Source organism: Sinocyclocheilus anshuiensis, unplaced genomic scaffold, assembly GCF_001515605.1.
Source record: "Sinocyclocheilus anshuiensis isolate Anshui unplaced genomic scaffold, SAMN03320099.WGS_v1.1 scaffold454, whole genome shotgun sequence".
Taxonomy (NCBI): domain Eukaryota; kingdom Metazoa; phylum Chordata; class Actinopteri; order Cypriniformes; family Cyprinidae; genus Sinocyclocheilus; species Sinocyclocheilus anshuiensis.
Genome location: NW_015548217.1, coordinates 3247550 through 3254354, shown reverse-complemented (window position 1 = coordinate 3254354; position 6805 = coordinate 3247550). Strand labels below are relative to the sequence as shown.

The 6805-nt window shown below is 36.3% G+C and overlaps 1 protein-coding gene across 1 annotated transcript in view; it reads left to right on the top strand.

Moving 5' to 3' along the window:
* The window catches only part of LOC107653925 (integrin alpha-3-like), a 60352-nt gene that overhangs the window by 24810 nt on the left and 28737 nt on the right, over positions 1-6805 (top strand). The window lies entirely within an intron of this gene.

Below are 6805 nucleotides of genomic sequence, written 5' to 3'. Positions count from 1 at the left end.
ATTGTCCTATCCTAACAAACCATACATCAATGGAAAGCTTATTTATTCAGCTTCCAGATGATGTATAAATCTCAATTTAAAAAAAAATTGACCCTTGTGACTTGTTTTGTGGTCACATTTGTCTTCAATCAGGGCTGTTCATGTCTTTCAGGCTATATTAAATAATATCTTAAATATTATAATATATAAATAACATGTAATATATTATTTCATATATTTTATATTATATAATATAATATTTATTATATTTTTTCAATGTGTGAAATGTAAAAGCAAATATACAAAAATATAAAATGCTGCAAATACATAAACAATTCAAGGTTAAAAGAAATAAATCAAGCCACATTAATGTGAAATTTTGATTTCTCATAAAAATATTGCATATAACAAAACAAATTGTAATAGACTATTTTATATTATATTATATATAGGCGCAAAAACAGCCTTAATTTTCACGAAATATGATTTCTTTCTATTTAATTTTGACATGTTCTGACATGCGTTGTGTGAATGACCTGATATCAGCTCAATCATATCTCCATACGGGAGTAAAGATCCCAGATCCATCTCGATCAGTCGTCTGTCCTCCATTCTATACAGGTTAAAGTGAGCGCAACTGTGGTGGAATCAGTGATTTTGAATCATGCGGGTTGTTTGGGTGTTCAGTCTCAAACAATATGTCTGAGTATCTGCTCTGATTAGTTTAGTAAGGATCAGCATGAACCTAAAAGTTGTCACTTTGTCACAAGACTACAACATTGCATTCCCACGTGCATTTTTAAACTAACAGCACATGCACATGGAGTATCAATATGTATTGAAAAATCTGTATTTTTTCGACAATACTCCAACCTACTGATACTTCACCTAGTTGCTAGTAACAACAAAAAAAAACACCTAACATTGTCCTACAAAGCAAACATTTTTACATTGGGTCTGCAAGTCACACTATATTGTGAAGCTGAAGCTTGTCTCAGTGTTGCCAGTTCTTAATGTCAGTCTCACAGTTCACTAAACAGCCTTGCTCTCAGACATGCCCTAATTCCTCACAGCATTACTGGGACAAACTGAGGTCATGTTTTTTGTTGAATTTTTCCACAGACTGCTGTGGTTGATGGCCAAAGTTACAGGAGTTTCCATTGATGTTACATGTTGCATGATTACTTTAAAGGGATAGTTCACCCAAAATTAGCAGTCTGTCATCATTTACTGTTGTTCCAAACCTGTACAACGTACTTTGTTCTGGGGAACACAAAAGAAAATATTCTGCAAAAATTGATCTTCTTTTGTCTAGAAAATGAAAATCAATATGGTCCAGTTTTTTTTGAACCCCAGAAAATAAAATACAGGTTTGGAATGACATGTTCAAGTGCTTTGTTGTCGGAAAGAGTAGGAATCATGAAGACTGCAGGTTTATCCTTTCATATTTCTTGGGGAAATCTTATTAAAGCTCAAATGTAGTGAAGATTAAAAGACAGAATCCCATTCTTTGGCAACCATGTAAACATTACCTGCACTATTGTATTCATAATGTGGCGGCAACATTACGTGTGCTAAAACATTCATGGTGGCTAAGAAGGGTCAAAATGTAAAATAGCATCAGGTATGAAGTGTATAATAAGTGATTTTATGCTTAGGTAACACCCAGATTCTCTGCTTTTGTTAATACAGGAGGCTTTTTAAGCTGTGTTTCAGTAGATGAACCAGATATACAGGAAGTGTTGAGAAAACCTGTGAGAAAACAGTCATTATTACCACAGTTTTGTTTGGTATCACTAGTGACGCAGAAATTATCCACTTTACTTTCAATCTGTGTTTGTCCATTTAATCTCATTGCTGTCCAGGAGAACCAATTGAGATATTAAAGATATATAATTTGTGCTTTTTTTCTGTATGGGAACAGTCATTTCACTGTTCACTTTTCTCTCACACACATAGCTGTGATGCCCATATCTGTGATTATCTCCTGCTTTGGGAGTGTCTGTGGAATCTCAGATAAAGCTGGTAGTGAGTGATCCTCAGAGCCAAGGCCTCTCTCTCTTTCACAGGATGAGATCAGACTCTTACTGCTGTAAACCCAAACTATGCTTCTTACTGTTCTCAAAGATATATACCATGGTTAAAAAAAAAACTTTTTGTTACTTTTTTATTAGTGATATTGACTGTTAGTGAAATATTGCATGCTTATAGTTTAATTTTTTTTTCTTTTAACTTAACTCACACAACAGAATTTTCAGTATTAAATAATATAAAAAATATATTTCACCCAAAATGAGGATTCTGTCAACATTTACTCACTCTCATGTCATTCCAAACCTGTTGAACTTACTTTCTTCTGTGGACCACAAGTGTCTCATTGTTTTCCAATGTAGTTCGATGTAGTTTGGACAAAATATTAGGCCTATCTTTTGTGTTCATAGTCTTAAGTCATACAGGTTTGCGTCGATTTGAAGGTAAGTTAGAAAATGTCATTTTTGGGTGAGCTATCCCTTTAAGATATGTAAAGAATAATGTAACAGGAGCTTATCAGGTTGTCCATTGTCTCTTTGTTTTGGCTACTCTGTAGTGTCTGAATTGAATGTGTGACGTGTCGTAGCGAGGCAAGTGCCTACTAGCTGCATTGAACCACATTACCCATTACCATGTTTTTAGTTATGTGACTTTTTTTATCAGGTGACTTACATGGTTCAGTATGGATTTGCCATTTGCCATGTGACTGATCATGTGACTTATATCAGCCAATATGGTTGATTTAGCATTAGGTGCGTTCGACTTGAAGTATGGCTACAGACGGCAGTCAACGAGAGTAGCTGCTTGCAGTCGGGGGTTGAAAACAGAGCCGTCAAGCCGGACACTTTCTTCTCTCGTTAGTGACGCTCGCGCGGTGTTTGCATACTCTATCACAGATGAAGTGAATTAAATGCAATATTTGTCAAATATACAGACGTTTCAGAAACGTTTTCATGAGCAACAGATATATACTGATTATATACTGCTTAATACATGGCCATCTGTTCAAGAATAAAGTTCAATGTAAATATATACTATTTAAATTCGAATAAAGTGGGGGAATATATGCTTTCATCAGGGTTTTATGATAAACGTGACTCAATATAACATTGCGACTATAGTAAAAAAGCGTTTACTGTTCTAAAAACACAGATTTGTGGCTATTATTGGAATTGAAAAGGTTAGAATAAACCCGATAGTTGTCATGCGGTGAATCTGGCCAATCATGAAATGGCTGTGTCGTCATCAACACTCCTGCAGCCGCTCTGGAGAAACTGCGCCGGTGTCATGAGAAATCGAGTCCGCTTAGGACCCCGAGTGATCCCATTGGCTCAACGAACTTTTAATGGGTATTATTTTTAGCGCCTGATTACAATTCCTGCAAAATCGCGCTTTGATTTATGTCGTTTGAACTTTGTTATAATGACCATTAATGTCTTTTAAATTACATGTTTCATACGCTAGTATCCGAAGCTATAGGTTATAGCACTTATATAGGTTATAAACATTTCTCGTTTTTATTTATTTATTATTTTTGGTTAGCTCACGTACTAGCATAGCATACAGCTACCCGATTAGGCTGCTAGGTTAGCTTATACACCACGCATTTGCACTTACCATACATATATTCACAATGAAATAGTAACATAAGTGTTGACTTTTGATCAGGCATTTAAAACAGCTTCCGCCTTGGTCCTAAGTGGACCCGATTTCGAGGGGGAACTCGATTTCTCATGACACCAGCTGAGTCAGCCGGCTGCTCTCGAAATGCTCTCGCGGTGCTTTGATGCCACACGTGACAGTGACGTGGCGTTGGCACCGTCTCAAGTCGGACAAAATTACTAACCGGCATGCATTGCTTCAAGTCAGATTGCGATCGATCTGCGCAGTACAGCATGAAGTCGAACGCACCTATTGTAATCAGGCATGAGAAAGGTCACATGTGACTGAAATTCACACTTTAAAATCTTAATATTTTACATTAATTGTGCATATTTTCTTGCAACAGTAGTGTGTAGGTTTTTAATATTTTGTATATTTGTATTTTTGTGAACTACAACCATAATCAGTTTTTGGCCTTTTAATAAAGGTGCAGTGAGTCTTTTATTGTTTTTTATAGTTATGTAACAAAAATTTTTAACTATTTACAATGTTACTGTCTGCATATCAATAACTTAATGTGACAAATGAAGCCCATGCTCATTGGAAAAGCGTGCCTGTTGCAACATTTCTGCAATATGATGTTATGTTGCCTTTTTATTGGATGTATTGGAAGCAGGCAAATTTGAATATGGCATTGTTTTATTATGTTGATTGTTGTATATCTGGGTGGCACTAAAAGGTTAATGCTCTACTGCGTTTAAAAAAAGTACCACCTAAACTAAATCCTACACTAAACCTAACCATTGTGACTTGTGTTTCGCCAGACTCGAACCCAAGTTCAGTGGTGTACCAGGTGCGCTACCGAGCAAGTTTACTATGTCACAAAAGGCAAAAATATGGAGCTGGTTATGTGATGCAAATTAGTTTACAAATCACGTACTGCAATAAAAGTGTTTTGAGGTCATAACATAGTATTGTGTGAAAAGAAGTCTTTATTGATCGATAATCTGCCCCATGTTAAAATGAATAAACATTTTTGTTGCTTTACTACCACTATTGTTAATTTTGGCTGGTAAGTGAAGTGAATTGTATGTTCAGGTACATTTTTGGAGTTTTGCCAAAATGTAGTAGCCAGCATTTCTGCCATTGTTTTAGTCCTTTTCTGTAAGTGCTTCTCCCACTCCTCTGTGGTTTGCTCAGTGTAAACACTAATGTAAGCAGCAGGGTATCGGTGCTAGTATGAGACAGGTACTAAGTTTGGGGAGTCATTCCTGCAAAAACCACTGACAAATATTAGTCATGACTGATTGCAGGTTTGGTTCAGCACTCTCACCTGTGAAAAATTCCTGTAATGCCATTTTACTGTGGGGGTCTTGTCTGAACATGAGTAAACTACACTCCTTTATGGTGGCTGTATTCACTATATGAGTGATACTCAGAATGGAATGTCTTCCACTAATGTCCACTAGAAGATCACTCAACACTACTACTGCTCTTCTAACAAAAGTTTTAGCAAAGAACAATCTCAGACAGTAGATATTGCACCTCTGATAGTCTAAGAAAAGCTTTGTCCTCTGCTATCAGTGAGGAATGGGCTCGAGTTTAACAACTCTGCAAGTCCAAACTATTCTTGCTAAGATCACTGCACTGACATCTGATGATAGAGCGTGTCCCCAGGGCTCAGAAGTAGCTCCCGTCTTTCATGACATCATTCACACGCTCTCAGAGCAGGAGCTGAATTTCTTAGCTGCAAGGGCCAATACGTTGTGGTTTGCAGCACTGAAGAAGAAGGTTAATATCGAAAAAAGTAGGGAAAATGTACAGTTTAAAAACGCTTTACACATAATGAGAAAAAAATTATGTTTTAATAAAAGTTTTTAAATAGGTTTTTAAATAATAATTTTACATTTATGATCATGGGGAAGTTCACACCACAACAATCAAGACATCGAGGAACAATGGTTTTTGCAATTTCATTCAGAACGTTTTTTTTTCAGCTGATAATTGATACATAGACAGCCAATCATGGTGTTCAGACTTTAAAGAACAAAAACAAGACAGGCACATAAATAGCACTTATAATAAACAGAACACTTTCATCCATTGGTGTGAACGCTAATATAGTTATCGTTTAAATTATCTTGATAATTACCGTTTTTGCTGTGAATGGGTTTAGTATTTAATGGTTGTAAAATGTAGAGTAGCACATTAGTTTTCTTTCTCTAATCCTCTTTTCCTTCATTCTTTTTCTATACTAAGACCATACACTTACAAATTTACTCTCTACGTTCATTTTTTATGCATGGTGCTTTGAGTGCTGGATTTGATCAATTGTTTCCTCATTGAGATCCAAATCAGGAACTAAATTTAACATCATGCCACTTTTGTTTATTCAAATGTAAGACTTTTAAGACCAGTGGTTGTACAGACTACTTTCTTCCCAAGAATCACTTGAGATTTGGCACTCTATGTTCTCATCACCCACACTTTGTTTATTCTGCAATCGAATGAAATGAGAAAAATTGATTAGCAATTGTGAGAACATGCTGACCACTTTTACATGCATATCATTTACAGTTAAAGGGATAGTTCACCCAAAAATGAAAATTTTATGTTTATCTGCTTACCCCCAGGGCATCCAAGATGTAGGTGACTTTGTTTCTTCAGTAGAACACAAACGGAGATTTTTAACTCAAACCGTTGAAGTCTGTCAGTCATATAATGGAAGTGAATGGGAATCACGGCTTTGAGAGTCAAAAAACATACACAAACAAAACCAAATTAAACCCTGCGGCTTGTGACGATACACTGATGTGTAAAGACACGTAACGATCGGTCTGTGCAAGAAACTGAACAGTATTTATATCGTTTTTTAACTCTGATTCACCGCAGTGTCTGAACTGTCCTGAGCGCGTCCTTGACAGCCGGCGCGTGACGTGTCTTCTTCTTCTTGCTTTACGGCAGATCGCAGACTTATAAGTGCATTACCGCCACCTATCTCTCAAATGGGTTATTGACACTCCTAATTGAGATTGTTGATAGAGTGTCAATGGTCCATTTGAGAGATAGGTGGCAGCAATAAAAAAAACTATATAAATACTGTTCAGTTTCTTGCACAAACCGATCGTTTCGTGTCTTAAGACCTCAATGTATCGTCACGAGCCGCAGGGTTTAATTTGGTTTTGTTTGTTTT